This window comes from Pipistrellus hanaki (genome assembly GCF_964339955.1).
Source record: "Pipistrellus hanaki genome assembly, chromosome: 11".
In the NCBI taxonomy this organism is placed as follows: Eukaryota; Metazoa; Chordata; class Mammalia; order Chiroptera; family Vespertilionidae; genus Pipistrellus; species Pipistrellus hanaki.
The window spans coordinates 63,469,152-63,486,050 of NC_140513.1; positions in this window are offsets into that span (position 1 = coordinate 63,469,152).

The window sequence follows — 16,899 nt, forward strand, 5'->3', positions numbered from 1 at the left end:
AACCAAAGGTTTCATGTGCTAACCCAGGCTTTATAGTGTTTTCTTCTTCCATTTCTTAGATAGTGCCCTTCAATTATATTAAAAGAGGGATAGTTTATGTTTTTATCAAAGAGAGGAAATCTTGGAAGTTTTTCAATTGAAACAATGTAAGTTGTTGGTATGGAAGTACATTCAGTTATTTTATTTCATGCATTATTGGCAGAAGAAGTTAAACAGATTCAGAGTAGAATTCAGAGTTAACAGTTTATTTGGGCAATTTCTGAGTCTGGAGATAAAATGTAACTGGAACAAAAAGCATTTAGTCATTGTTCTTGATTTTTGAATCATTATTTATGTATAGTAGAGTCCATTAAAAATATAATTTGAAGCCACTTATAATAGCCTCCTATACCTAAGTAGAAAAATGTAAACTTTAAGTATGTAGGAAAGGTAAAGAACTATAAAGCTAGAAAAAGGGCCAAAATTAGGGAAGACAATAATACATATATTATTGTTAAGTCAGCCAAAATGCAATGTACAGTTAAAACCTCAATATGTAAATAGATATGGTGATGAAAACAAATTAGGGTAACAGGAAAGAGTATAAGTGCTAGAGTTCAAAAACTATTTTAAAATATGGCCTATTTTATTTATGTGTTTTAGAAATATTTTTATTGATTTCAGAGAGTTAGGGGGAACTAGAAACATCAATGATCAGAGAGAATCATGGATCAGCTGTCTCCTACATACCTCACGTTGGGGATGGAGCCTGTAACTTGGGCATGCCCTGACTGAGAATTGAATCATGATCTCCTGGTTCATAGGTCGACATTCAACCACTGAGTCACACTGGCCAAACGAAAACATGGCTTATTTGTTTTATGTGAACTTACCTTATCTTTCATTTGGAAACTGGCACTAAGAATCATTCTAAATCTTATATATTTTCAAATCAGTTATGTTTATTTTTTATCTCTTTCATATGCATATATATGCATATATGCATATATAGCAAAAGTGTCAGATATCTATCTATATTTTCCCTTTTTTTCTTAAAAATGCTACTTATAACTCACTTACTTTTTATAGTCTTTTCTGTATTAGTCTCTTTTTTAAAACTATATTTCTCAGTAAGCAAAATGCAGGATTTCTCTTGCTTTGCAATTTGATTTTGTTGTTGTTACTGTCAACTTTGCATCTGCAGACTATGACAACCAAGATATTCACTTATTCTGAAAGCCAATCACATTAATATTCTTTATCTCACTTCTCAGTGCCTCCTAAGGACAAACATGTCATAAAACAGCACCAATAAATCAAATATAAGTGTACTGCAGAGATAATGGGGATTGTAAAAATGTCATGCTTTGGCAGTGGTTGAGGGGAGAATGGCCCATTATCATATTAAAGCGATAAAAATCTATGTGATAAAACACATAAAGATTGTAACATATCTGCTTCTGGGTTACCCAGCAGATTTAGATAAAAATTATAGCAGATTGAGTCTCACTAATTTAAAAACTGAAATTCAAACATTCAAAAAGATTGGAGAGTTAAAATACTTATTTTTCTCTGTGTATAATTTAAACATATGCAAACCAGATCATATTAATGTATATTATATTGGGGAGGACATATTTATGATAACATTATCCACAATCTGTATATTTTTAAGTAATGTAACAGGTACTAGAAACAGATATTTGAAGTGTTAAAAGAGTTCCCTTCAGATAACATCTTAGCATCTAGAATGAACTACTTTCACACTGAAAAAACTTACTTTTCCATTATACATATTGACATATGGCTTAGTCATCATATAATGTTGACTCCTGGTTGAATTTGGAAGCACATAAAAAAAAATGAAACTCTAATTATAATCAACTATAAAATAGTTTTAGAACTTGAAAAAATCACAAATAGAACTACAGAGCATAAGTGAATACTCACTAATTTCCTGTCAATACAAAATGACTTTATAACCCCCCAAAACAAAGAAAAAAAATGAAAACACAACGTTACCAGCCTCAAGCAATTTTATCCAATAATGGGGTATTGCATCATTTATCATTGTCCAGTTGATTGGCTCCTTTGGTCAACAAATTATAGCAACTACATTGCTGACCTCACAAGCTTTAAGTACAATTTTGCTGAAAGCATCTAATTGCATGGCATGCAGACACCTTATTATAAAATCAACATGAAAGTAGAGTATGTATACACAGAAGCAGGGTAAATAGTAGCTTTCTTTCACAAATACCTAATTAGTTTCAAATTATAGCTTGTTGCTAAATAGATAATATAAGGAACATACTTTCCCAATAAATAGAGATTTGATATTATGTGCTAACTAAAGTTAAGAACACTAAACAAAATTGGCTCATATATAACCTTATCCAAATATTTTCTTTCAGGTAAAAAGTTAAAGAAAATGATACATTAACTACCCAATAAAATTTGAAATACAGAGAAATTCCTGTATGCATTTTTTATACATGAGTGGGCATGAATTAAGTATACTTTTTATAGCCATTACCATAGTTGTAATGTACTGATTATTTTTGGTTGAATACTTTAGAAATAACTCAGATTTTGAATCATTCAGAACTGGCCTAAAAAGAAGCATTAAATGAAAAATAAGTTTTTCATTTTGTTGAATTGACTCAGAATGGACAAATAGTAGCTAATGCATAACTTTCCTTTTTAAAAATTATATTTTATGCCGAAACCAGTTTGGCTAAGTGGATATAGCGTTGGCCTGCAGACTGAAAGGTCCCAGGTTCAATTCTGGTCAAGGGCATGTTTCGGGCACATCCCCAGCTGGGGGTGTGCAGGAGGCAGCTGATCGATGTTTCTCTCTCATCGATGTTTCTAACTCTCTATCCCTCTCCCTTCCTCTCTGTAAAAAAAATCAATACAAAATGTATTTTTTAAAAAAATAAAAATTATATTTTATTGATTTCAGAAAGGAAGGGAGAGAAAGATAGAAACATCAGAGATGAGGGTATTATTGATCATCGGCTGCCTCCTGCATGCCTCTCACTGGGGAACTAGCCTGCAACCAGGACATGAGCCCTGATCTGGAATCCAGTAGTGGCCTCCTGGTCATAGATCAATACTTAACCACTGTGCCTCGCCCATGTGGTGATGGTGTATGACTTTTCAGAAGAAGGTCCAGGATCCTTCCTTCTCCACATTGGTACACAGTTCCCTGTGGCTCTCTTACATTTATGCATGACATGAAAACAGAAACACCGGCAACTTTTCCTTTCATGTTATCTTTTCAAAAATGATTGAATAGCCCTAACCGGTTTGGCTCAGTGGTTAGAGTGTGGCCTGTGGACTGAAGGGTCCCAGGTGTGATTCCATTCAAGGACATGTACCTTGGTTGTGGGGTACATCCCCAGTAGGGGGTGTGCAGGAGGCAGCTGGTTGATGTTTCTCTCTCATTGTTGTATCTAACTCTCTATTTCTCTCCCTTCCTATCTGTAAAAAATCAATAAAGTGTATTATTTAAAAACTGATTGAATAGTGAAAACCTGGATGTTACACAGTTTCAGTTTTCAGAGGAAAGGGCAAATTCCCTTTCTGTTCATATCTCTCCAGGATAAAGATGAAGCATGTTTGCTTGAAGCCCATTATCAAAGGTCCATTATATATATATATATATATATATATATATATATATATATATATATATATATATATATACTTTTTTTTTTTTTTGCTGTGACACAAATCCAGTGTGTGCACGATACCCACATAAGCTTGTCTCGCTCTCCCCTATGGGACTAGGAAGACACAAAGAACGGCCATGAACACGAAGGTTGCGCTGTTCACTATGCACTGACAACAAGGTGGAAAAATGTGAATTTTAAGTAATAAAATCTTTGTTTCTGAACCAGCAGTCTCATGTCTTTGGCCAACATCCATGAAACAGTGTCAAGCTATCATTTTAAGTATGCTTGCTAATATGGTAAAAATTTCAGACCTTTTGTAAGCTCTTCAATATACCCAATTTAATTTCCTGAAATGCTCAGTGGTTCTCACATAATGGTGAATCAGAAAATCTGGCTAAAAACACACAAATTACAATAAGAAATTGTTTTAAATATTGCACATCACAGGTTATAATGTGTATAAAACCTGCTACAGTTTACAATCTAAAAAAGAAAGTTTTGAAATTTAGTAAAATATGAGTGGGCAGGTCAGAGGAAACATAAAAATTGCTTTACTTAAATGGCAAGCTGGTGGAGATCTACAGAATCACCTGAAGAACTACACGAGGGCCAGAATTCAATAGTTCCGAGGGTCCAGTAGAGCAAACCATCTGAAGAATTGTCCCGTTTTGGAAGGTGTATATAGAGAAAAAGACTGTGCATTTATGAAGCCTTTTGGGGATTGAACATTATAAATTGCCTATGGTAAGGCAGAACCTGTTACTAATTAATTGGTAGAAATATTTTCAGTCTATAAATGCTGGGAAATAATAGTTTAATCTTCTCCTTATTTAAATACCGCTAAATTATACTTTAATAACTACCAAGAAGCATTGTTAGATGAAAAAACAAGAAAAACAAACAAACACAAACTCATAGACACAGACCATAGTATGTGGTTAACAGAGGAAAGGGTAAAGGAGGACAAATAATATGGTGACGGAAGGTCACCTGACCTTGGGTGATGGGCACACAACGTAATATACAGACCATGTAACATAGAAATGTACAGGTGAAACCTGTAGCATCTTTTAAAAAATGTTTTATTGTTGAGAGTATTTTGTTGTCTCCTCTTTTTTCCTGTCCCTTAGCCACACCACTAGGTTCCCACCTGCCTCTGGACTTCACCATCCTGTTTTCTGTGCATATAAACTCTTTGGTTAATCCCTACCCCTGCTCATCTCCCTCAACCCTTCCCTCTGAGATTCCTCCCTCTGTTGCATGTTCTCAAACCTCTGGTTCCATTTTATTCATTAGTTTATTGTAAGATTTGTAATTCTCTGACAGGCTTCCTTTGTTTGGCATAATCATGTCCTGGTCCCTCCACGCTGTCTCAAAGGGTAAGAGATCCTTCTTTTTTATGTCTGCATAGTATTCCATGGTGTAAACGTACCACAGCTTTTTAGCCACTCATCTACTGATGGCACTTGGGCTGTTTCCAGACCTTAGCTATTTTAAATTGCGCTGCTGTGAACATAGGGGTGCATGTATTCTTTCTAATTGGTGTTTTGGGATTCTTAGGATATCTTCCTAGAAGTGGGATCACTGTGGGTCAAATAGCAGTTCTATTTTTAATGTTTTAAGGAAATGCCACAGTTTTCACAGTGGCTGCACCAGCAGTGCATGAGAGTTCCCTTTTCTCCACTTCCTCACCAGCACTTGTTGTTTGTTGATTTATTGAGGATAGCCATTCTGGCAGGTGTGAGGTGGTATTTCATTGTCATTTTAATTTGTATCTCTCAGATGGTTAGAGACTTTGAGGTTGGTTTTTTTTTTTTTCTTTTTTTTCTTTTTTTTTCTTTTTCACTTTTTCACTTGTCTCTTAGCCTTTTCCGCATGTCCACTTTCGAGAAGTGTCTATTTAGGTCCTTTGCCCATTTTTAATAGGTTGTTTATCTTCCTTTTGTTGGGGTGCATGAGTACTTTATATATTTTGGAAACTAATCCCTTATCAGTTGTATCATTTGGCAAATATGTTCTTTTACACAGTTGATTCCCTTTTCATTTTGATGCTTGCTTCTTTTGCTGTGCAGAAGCTTTTTAGAATTTTTACAGATAAATCACATAGGGCAAGAGAAACAAAGGAAAAATAAACAAATTGGATGACATTAAACTAGAAACCTATCTAAGCGTATTAACCAACGTCACCTTAATAAATGGGCAATATTGCAAAGAACTGTGACAGTGTGACTCTACCATTTTCTGTCTTTGACATTTTATTGAAAATATTTAGCTTGCTGTTATGAGGTGAATTGTGCCTTCCCCTCCAAAAACAAATTCATATGTGGCAATCTTAACCTCCGCCACCTCAGAATGGGACTGTATTTATAGATAAGATCTGTAAAAAGTAAAATGAAGTCCTTAGGGTGGTCCCTGACCCAATATGACTGGAGTCCTTAAATGAATAGGCAATTAGGACACAGACATGAACTGGGAGGGAGGCTGTGTGAAGACTAAAGGAAGATCACCACCTAGAGCCAAAGAGAGAGTACTTCGAAGACACCATCCTTGTTGGCAAGGGATCTCAGACTTCTATCTTCTAGAACAGTGAGAAAATAAAAACTTCCTTCTTCAAGCCACCCAGTCAGTGCTTCTTTATGTCAGCTGTAACAAATAAATAAACCTTCTTTATATCTAAAAATTGGCATCTGTAAATAAATAATACTACATATTTTAATATTTCTAGGAAATTTAAATAAAGCAATACATTCCAAGCATCTACTTCATCCCTCACAGAAAATGAATGCTCAATGAAAGAATAAAATCTTTCTCCCTCCTCTAAGAAGTTGAACAACTTTCTATACCCAAGGAGAAAATCCTAGAGATAAGCCATGTGTGTCCTGATGCATTTATCTGTTGACAATATTGTAAAGAAAAACATAAATATTACTCTGGAATGAAGAAAATATTGTATATATCTGATAATTTGTGATTTAGACATGAAAGGATTTAAAGAATATTTGGGATATCATAATTTAGGGAAGAGAATGGGTGTTGATTGGTATTCTGAAGTTTCAAACATAAGAATATTTATAACTGCCGAAACTGGTTTGGCTCAGTGGATAGAGCGTCAGCCTGCGGACCAAAAGATCTTGGGTTCGATTCTGGTCAAGGGCATGTACCTTGGTTGTGGGCACAGCCCCAGCAGGGGGTGAGCAAGAGGCAGCTGGTCGATGATTGTCTCTCATCAATGTTTCTAACTCTCTATCCCTCTCTCTTCCTCTCTGTAAAAAATCAATAAAATATATTTTAAAAAAGAATATTTATAACTATAATACAAAGTCAGGTTTATAATTTTTGAGTGCAGATTAATGAATTTGATTTTAAAAGAATTCAAATATAAGATACCTAAATACCTAAATAAATATTTATTACATCATTCAAAGTAATTGTCCATCTATTTATATAAAAGCCAAGTGACTAGAAAGACAGAATAACTGGAACAACCGGAATGATCTGTCCCTATGATGCACACTGTGTTGGCCAACTAGCTCGATCAGGGCCATGATCAGCCCCTCTCCCAACCGTCCAGAGCCCCTCCCCCTTGCCATCCCAGGCCACCAGGGTGGCAGCCTGACCCCACCCATGCACTGGGCCTCGAGTATTTCTATAAAGATGCAATGGACTCTTACAAAAAAAAATGGGAATTTAATATTCAGAAGAAAGATTGGTTAAAGTTCTCAGAAGATCAGGTTATCAGGGAAAGGGAATTTAGAAAAAAAAATTTTGTAGTTTACAAATATAATTGGCAGGTGTGAGGACATGGCAGCAGTCACAGAAGGAGAAAGTCCTAAATGAAATATGGCACAGTGTAAAAGAAGGCATAATTAGGCTTTAAAGATAAAGAACCTTTAGGCGTCTGGAGTATAACTAGAGTTCTTAGACAATATGTAAGTAACAGAGAAGCATCTCAAAATTACAGTCTGTACCTGTGTGATGGAAAACTTTATTTATTTATTTATTTATTTATTCATTCATTCATTCATTCATTCATTCATTTATTTATTTGCTTTTCCATCTCATACTCTATAGGGGCTGGGGAGGAGATACTGCCCACAAAGAGCTCTGTTTTGTTAAACATCTCAGTGTCCAGACAGGCCAATTTGGGCGAAGTTACCTTTCCCCATGATTGACCTGGTGAGTTAATATCAAGACTTCAGGAGAATGGGAAGATTTTTCACAACAAAGAGGAAAAAGATTTTGAGCCCCTAGAAAGTGAAAGAAGGTTAATAAAAAAGAAGCCATACAGAGCAGAGAAAAGTGAAATCCCAGGAAGGCTGAACCATCAATCATGTTGTCAGTACCTCTACTTAAGCTCCCAATTTATAAGTAAACTAGATCAAAACTCAAACAATGGGCTTCTCCAAAGTGGCTGACTGTGCACAGTGTGGTTAATTTTGAAGAAAAGAAAATCTTAGAATACAACGACCCAGGTGTCATCCTCACAGAAAAATGAATACTCAATATGTCAAAAATACATATCTACCAGCTATCAATTGGATAATATCTGTGCCCATCATACTTGGATTCACCAAGGTGACACAAACAGACCCCTCCCTGATACCTAAGTTGCAGTTGAAAGGGCAGACAGCCACAGGGCAAGCTGGATGAAGTGGTTTCACCAGGATGGTTGTTCATGCTTTATATAGGCAACATTTCCAGAGTTGATTTTTGTTGCTGATGATGAGGTTAAACTAGGAGAAGACTGGCTTTGCTATGCATATTGAAATTTGTTGTTAGAGTGCTAATTATTTTGAAAAAAGTGCTAGGCAACTCAAAATAATATTTATTTTAAGGATTATGGGGCTCCACTGTTCCAAATGGAAGAAACTGATTAGGTCATAATTCTGTATGAAACTATTCTTTATCCATGTGATAATTTGCATGCATTTGAATTTTCAGCAAAAGTGTTTCTAAAATGCATCAAAAGCTTATCTATGAGTAAAAATTGAATGGATTTATTGTCAAGAACTACTAACTAAAGGACTTTTAATTTCAGAGGTACTGAAGTAATTGCAAAGATAATTCACACATTCGCTGATCATAGACAAAGGAACCTGTGGGGAAACAAGCAAAGTAATTCTCTTGTGGAAGAAGAGACTCTGACTCCTGGTGTGATTAGAGCAGTATTGGCCATGCCTTTCTGTTGTCATCAATACTGGCTAATCTAGAATTATTCAAAAATGATTTTTTAGTTATCTCTCTTGTTTATGTTTAATATGAGCTAGCTCTTTATTTTAATTCACATTTATTCATGCATATTAACATATTTATGCATACATTAATACGAAATGGTCATGTCTACATCTTAAGGTACAACTAATAACACCATTGTCATTTCTTTTGTCCATCAGATTTGGGGTAAAACTGATTATTAACTACGCTTTCATATACCATAATGAATATAAAATGGTTTTGCCTGGTCATTTCTCAGTTAGGATTTGTTCAGAAAGTGCATTTCGCACACATGACTGGAGGTGAAGATTGCCACATGAGTTCTATGGGATAAAGGGACAGATTAACTTACATATTAAATTGAGATTCTATGAAATTAAAGCAACCATATGGTTCAGTTGGTTCATTGTCACGCCTTGCACTAAAAGGTTACCATTTCCATTCCTGGTCAGGGCACGTGCCAGATTGCAGGCCGGTTTCCAGGACAGCATTGTAGGAGACATCAATGTTTCTCTTTTGCCTTCCTCTCTGCCTAACCATCAATAAAAATATATATTTAAAATTATTTATTATAAGCCGTTCAAATATTGATTTAAATAATACTAAAAAGATAATTATTTATTTTTTGTCCACCTCCCTTTAATTTTCACAAGCTATAAAAATAGCAGAAACTAAAAGATTAAGTAATTAATTCAACAAATATTTATTTGTGTTCTACTTAAGCCTCAATTTCTATAAAGGTAAAATATAGAGCAATAGTTTTATGTTGTTAATGTTAATATTTCAATTGATGACGCAAAAATAAAGAGTTAATTTAGTGCTAATGAAAATAATTTTTATGAGGTTGGTTGCTGTATCAGAAAATATTTATTGGGATTACAACCATAGATGTGGAATGATGTCGATAGCATTTTTTGAATTGATTGTCTTAAAGTGCATATTGAAAATACTAACTTTTCTTTATTATCTTGAAGTCATTGGTGTCTGTCAGGTCTGATACAATGTAAATACTAGAATTAAAAAGTAAGAAAAGTAGACTCTTCTGCCACTATCTATTACAATGTCCTTGTAAACAAAATTTCTTAATTTAACACCAACAACAACAAAAAATGAGGTCCCTGAACTTGATCAGTGTCTGCAGAAGCTTAGGATTGCCTGGAAATGTCTGAATCCCCAGAGAAAAACTCATTTATACATTTACTTTAACAAGAGCACATCTACTCTGATTTATATTCTGTAATGTTTGGAAAATATTTAATTTTGAAAACAGTTTCATTGGTTTGAAAAGCAAAAAATAATGATATATATCTCCTTGCTGATTCAAACAATAAAATGCTACTAAATTGAAAAGATAATTGCAATGACAACCAGACCAACAAACATCTGAGTCAATTTGTTTTTCATTATAACTTAACTTAAAATAAAAAATAACATTCTTAATCAAATTAAAGTCATTTGATATAATTTAATGGTTATATACATAGGGTGTCGTAAAAATGTATACACATACATTTTTGATAGCTCAATTGATGTGTCTTTCTTTTCAGATTTAACCCACTGGAATTAATAATTATTCAGAGTGTGTATACATTTTTGGGACACCATGTGTATGTACATGTATATCAGGATATCCAACTCAGGAAAGTTCACTGAGCAAGAAAATGAATTAGTGGGTTGCATACACATTTTTTTTTTTAGATCAGATTAAGCTCTATTCTGCTTTTGTTATAAGGGCAAGTGCATGAATATTTTTATTCTGTCTCTAATGAAAAAAAATAGCATGTAGCAAGTTCTAACCAACATTTAGAGACTTAGAGATGCAGCAATTGTATTTTGCATTGGAGGGATTGTCCTCTTATGCCCCCAGTCGCTGACTCCCCAAAGCTTTGGGGGTTTATCATCCAGCAGCAGGTGTTTTACTGTGGCATCCAGCAGACCACGCCACCGCTTACTTACTCCAGTCAGGACACATCATTTTGCTTATGTGTTAGAAGAATTTTATGTGCTGATATTTCTGAGGCTAAATAAGATGTCTAGATCTTTTGTGTTAAAATATGAGAGAGGGAAAGAGATTTTGCATAACCCTGGTTCATAATTGGGAATTAATACATTTGCTCATTAAACATAATGGAACGTGTTTCTGAGCCTCTTTCCTAATCGAATAGAAAACAATACAATTTTCATGTCCATGGCCACAGATGGCATACCTGAGGCTGTGTTAATCTTTTTGAGCAACAACACCATGTCTTGCAGGGTAGCTGGGATTTGGATTACCTCTAGGTTGAGCAGCAGTCATTCTCCTGGACCCTTCTGCTTCCTACAGAAGCCAGAGTGGGTAATTCAATGTCAACATGGTAAGGACAACCATCCTTACCTCATTTAGATGTTTAAAGGTGGTACTTACGACCACCATTTCCATTTCATGACTGACTGGGATGCAACATAACTTTTTTTTCTTTTTCTTTTGGCAGAGGGTTGGCAGGTGGGGGTGGAACAGATTCAGAGAGTTCCACTGGGCCTTCCTTGCTCTGATAGCGCTCATCCCACACACCAAGGACCCAATGTGAGGATTATATATCTGGGGCCTGGAAAAATTAAAACTAAGTGGGCCATTGAACCAGTGAAGTTTAACTGGATTCCATTAATTATAGGGCCCGCTATGTCCCTGCTCTAAGAAGGGGTGGGGTTGATGTTTCAAACCCATTGAGAAAATCTTAAAATGTCATGGTGTCTTCTTGTTGCCACAAAAAATTCAACTGAATGAATGGCTGGGATTTCTTTGGGGGCAGAGCTGGACAAATCCCTACAGGATATCTTTGCCGTAGTGATGTACAGCCATTGCTCTTGGGAGCTGGCCGACTTTTCATTCGGTGATTAGCAGAGCTGAATATTGGTTCAAGCTAAGGAATGAAAAAGAAGATTGCCTCTTATGATGGGGCAATAGCTCTAACCTTCTTGCTCCTACCTTCATGCTTTTTCTACTTGTAGATGTTATTTGCTTCATGTGTTTGTTTGTATTTTGTCCCCGAGACAGAACGCCATGTTCTACTAACCATCTCAGAACTATCTACAGGTGCAGCTCCCTGGCAGCCCCTCCAACCTGGCCATTTCTGTGATAAATGTGGTGCCATAACTTCTGGCAGGTAAGTGCTGCCATTGGCCTCTATTACTTTGGGGATCTGTCATCCAAATTGCTATTAATAAGCCAAATTCTGTGACTCTTACCATCAGCCCTATTCTAAAGAACCAACACCCCTTTCTTTCTTCCAGAACCATCCATGAAAATTTTCTACAAATATAAAACCTTTTCTAAAATAAAATATTAAGTATTTTAAATGCATATATTTAAATAGTTTTGAAAATATATTTACTATATTTATATAAATATTTGAAATTGAAAATATATTTACTGAGAGGGAAAATTTTTCTGAAGGGCAACATGTTGGGTTCTTTAATCTTAGTTAAGCATTTTAAATAATTTTGTACATAGTAAGACAGGACATTTTCAGTTCAGATAACTTGTATGACAGAACAAACATTATAAATACTACCTCTCAATTTTTTTCTTTGTATTTCATTATTATCCTCTATTAGAAAACAGTTTTATTAGTTCACAGTTGAAAGCGAAGAGAAGAGAAAGAGAGAATCAATGTATAACATCATTGTTTATGGTAGGGAATTAATAAACTCTGCATGAAATACAGAATAATTCATGTGTTATTAACAAAATAATCACTCAGCTGTGAAGTGGAAGAAAATTTTGAGACAGGCTACAACATGGATGAATTTCAAAGACAATGTGCTAAGTGAAATAACCCAGTCATAAAAGGGCAAATACTGTATGATTCCACTTGTACGAGGTACTTACAGTAGCCAAATCCATAGAGACAGAAATTCGAATGGTAGTTGTCAGGGGCTGAATGGGGGGGTCAGGGGAATGACTGCTTAATGGTATGGAGTTTCAGTGTGGGAAGATGGAAAATTTCTCAAAAGGGATAGAAGGATGGTTACACAACAATGTGAATATACTTAAAGTCTTTGACTATACACCAAAAAAATTGTTATACATTTTATATTTTGTATATTTTATCACAATATAAAATAATTTTTAAAATATAAGTAATAAACTCTGGTAAATTTATTCAGCTTAACCTTTGCTCTATATGCTTATTTTTAAAATTATGTAAAAGTTTAGAATGAATCTTATGTGCATACACTCAACCATTTTTAATATATATATTCATACTTCATTAATTGGAAAAAACCTTCTCTGAATACTTACTATAGGCCATTCATTCAATATTTTGGGGGTATAAATAAACAATATATCTTGTTAATTTTGATAATCCTCAGTGCAATGGAAAAAGATAGACAATCACCTCCGGTGACTACTTTTCATGCTTGCCAAAAAAATTATATTTGGAAGGATAAAATATTCTCAGAAAAGTTTAAAAAAAAAGTTTAAGTAAGGAGAGTGTAGACTAGGATAGGAGGCAGAAATAACATTTGATACATCCAAATTGCTGATACAGAAGCTGGACTTCCAATTTTGGGGGAATTGAAGTTTGTTGAAATACTTGTGCAGTAAAGCCACATCATAGTTTGATAAGTTAACAACAATAGTTTTGCAAATAATTAAATATTAGAGGCAAAGGAAATGTTGGCATTTATTGCAATAATCCAGGTGAGTAACCTTAAATGCAGGGGATATTAAAAAGAGGAAGAGAGAAGAGAATATCTTGAGAAATATTTGGGCAGTGAGCTGGAGAGGGTGTCATTACAGAAAGAAAACACAAATGCGGGAAACAACCACTTGGGATGTCAAGCCACCTGTGCTAGTCAAAGACAGCTGGTCAAGTGTACCCTGGCATTCAATATGGTATTTTTGCAGAAATATGTTTGGCAGCTCTCATTATAATTATATAATTTGTTTACAGGCAGCTAATCAAAATTTTAGATATTGAGACTCCTTTTTTATTTTTATAAATAATATATTTACTCTTTTAGTATTTGAATTCATTTAACTATTACAAATTGAAACCCCATTTGTTAAGGTACACTAGACTATATCATTTATAATAATTTGCTGAGCTGAGTTTATATATATATAGTTTTAATTTTAAAAATTAAGTTGATCATAGGTGGTGCTTTGAATTAACAAATAAAAAAAATCCGCTGATGTCATAGAGATTGTCAACAGTAACTTACTTCTGATATAAAAAGGCAAAAGGATCTATTGTGTAAAACATCATCAAGTACGTTTTGCTAACAATAATGGAACACATATCCAGGCATATAGGTAAGTTGAGGAGTAAATTACAAGTTTATATTCTCTTGGACATATGGAAAATGCAAGAGTTATAACCAAACATCATCACATGCATGCATGTACCTCATTTTGAATAGGCTTTTTATGTGTTCCTGAATGACTGACCATATCCATAGGCTGAGAGTATCAGCTTGCTTAGGATGTGTTTGTTTAGTGAATCAACAGTTTGGACTGTGCCTACTGATGAATATACATGTAATAGAACCTAATACGGAATCATAATGTAGCAAAATGTTTCCCAGTAAGCTTTCAGGAAACGTGAACTTGAACTTTGCTTTCCATTAATGTATGTGTGACTTCAGTGAATCACTTAGTTTTTCCAAGAATTTATTTTAGAAAGTTGAGACTCCTTTAAGAAAGGTGGTGAGAACTCACAGGTTTCTAAGGCTGGTGAGTAAGTCCCAAATTGGTTACGGCTCCCAGTTAGCCCTTTGTGAAGCTATGCGATTTTTTTCCCTCTGCATACTCCTCAGTGATTAGTGATACTCTCCAAGAATCTATGTAGATTTTTGGCCTTCCCCCTCCACCCCACCTTTCTCTTCTTTAGTCTACTTTTCTGAAAATCCAGCTAGCTCAGCCTTTTCAAAGTCCAAACTCTGTCTCCTGAACCCAATGCTTGTGATATGTTCAGCTCCTCCTTGTGCTGAGGTCTGGAAACTGCATCTGGGCAGAAATTAGGGGACTTTGTTTTGGCCTTCCAGCTGCCCAGTGTTTGAAAATGCATATTTCTCCCTTTTTTGTTTTGTTGTCACTGTTTAGAGAAGGAGGTCAGGCCTCATACCAGTTAGTCCATCTTGGTTAGAGATGTTATCTACCTCTTTTTAATTTTATCTATCTGATTATTTTTCTATAATTTATTTTTCTTTTTTTAAAAAAGTTTATTTAATTAATTTTTAGAGAGAGAGGAAGGGAGAGAAAGAGAGAGAAAAACATCTATTTTTTTTACTTATTTATGCATTCATTGGTTGTGTCTTAAATGTGCCCTGACTGGGAACCAAACCTGTAATCTTAGTGTTTCAGGATGAAGCTCTAACCAGGTCAAATTTCGTTTTCAATTGATTAATGTATTACTCTAATTTTTTCATTTTTACGTTTTCATGAACATATTTATTATAGTTATTTAAAAGTTTTTATCTGTTATATATAACTTCTGACCCATTTGTTTGCTTCTATTACCATGTTTCCCTGAAAATAAGACATCCTCTGAAAATAAGACCTAGCCCATGGAAAGATAAGACATCCCCTGAAAATAAGACCTAGCACAACTTTGGGAGAAAAAATTAATATAAGACACTGTCTTATTTTCGGGGAAACAGGGTATTTACTAGAGGTCCAGTGCATGAAATTCGTGTAGGGGGGGGCGGGGAGAGGGGGAGAGTCCCCTTTGCCCAGCCTGCACCCTCTCCAATCTGGGATCTCTCAGGGGATGTCCAACTGCTGGTTTAGGCCCAATCCAGGAGATCAGGCCTAAATCAACAGTCAGACATCCCTCTCACAATCCTGAACCACTGTCTCCTAATCACTCACCTGCCTGCCTATCTTCCTTGTTGCCCCTAACTGCCCCCTTGCTGCCAGCCAGGTTACCCCCAACTGCTCCTGCCAGCCTGGTCTCTCCTAACTATCCCTCCCCCACTGACCTGGTCACCCCTACTGCCCCCCTGCCAGCCTGGTTGCCTCTTACTGCTCCTCCAGCTGACCTGGTTGCCCCCAAATACCACCCTCTGCTGGCCTGATCACCCCTAACTGCCCTCCCCTATAGGTCTGGTCACCCCCAACTGCCCTCTTTCACTGGCTTGGTTTCTCCCAACTTTCCCCCCTGCTGGCTTGGTTGCCCATCATGTCCCATCTCCAGCCTGGTCGCCCCATGCAGCCTGCTTGTTCAGTCATTTGGTCATCTCTCACTAAACCCCTGCTGGCCTGGTCATAGGCAGCCATCTTGTGAGGGTGCGATGATTAATTTGCATATTACCTCTTTATTATATAGATATTTCTTCTTACTTATGAATAACAGTTTCTTGCCTCATTGTATGTCTAGGTGTGTTAGGTTGTATGGTGGACTTGGCATATATAAGACTCTCCTCACTGCATCATCATCCACCAAGGAGAGCTTGTCCATTCATATAATAAGACAGTGAGGAACTGATATTATCAAAGTAATCAGGTATTGAGTTTAGTTGCATTTTATTTACAGTTTTAGGAAGGCTAGTAAATTTCTACTTTATCTTTTTTTCTAGTAGGTAATTCTCCAGGGTTTAAAATAAGAGTTCATGGGTTTATCTCTCTTCAGATCTACCCAACAGTGAGAAGTACAATTTTGCCTTGCAGATGTTCAGTTCAATTTTCCAGACTCCTGGCCACTCAATTTCAAAATATGACAAATTTCTTGAGAGAAAAACCAGAAATCCTGTCAATGGCCTCTCATGTCAAGACAAAATTTCAGATGATGCTTATAGTTAGCAGATGGCCAAGGGGAAAAATACATAAATAATATAGATCATTTTAGAAGTTTACCTCTCTGATATTTTTTAAATAATTTTGCCATTCTTGCTGCCATCATTCCCTATGGACTAAAATAGGATTTTTGTACATTTATTTCGTTTCTTTTAGTTATTGCAGTTGGAATGTTGGCAGGAAATTTATGTCACTTGGAAACAGAAATCTGCATGGTACTTTTAATTAAAATTATATATTTATGTC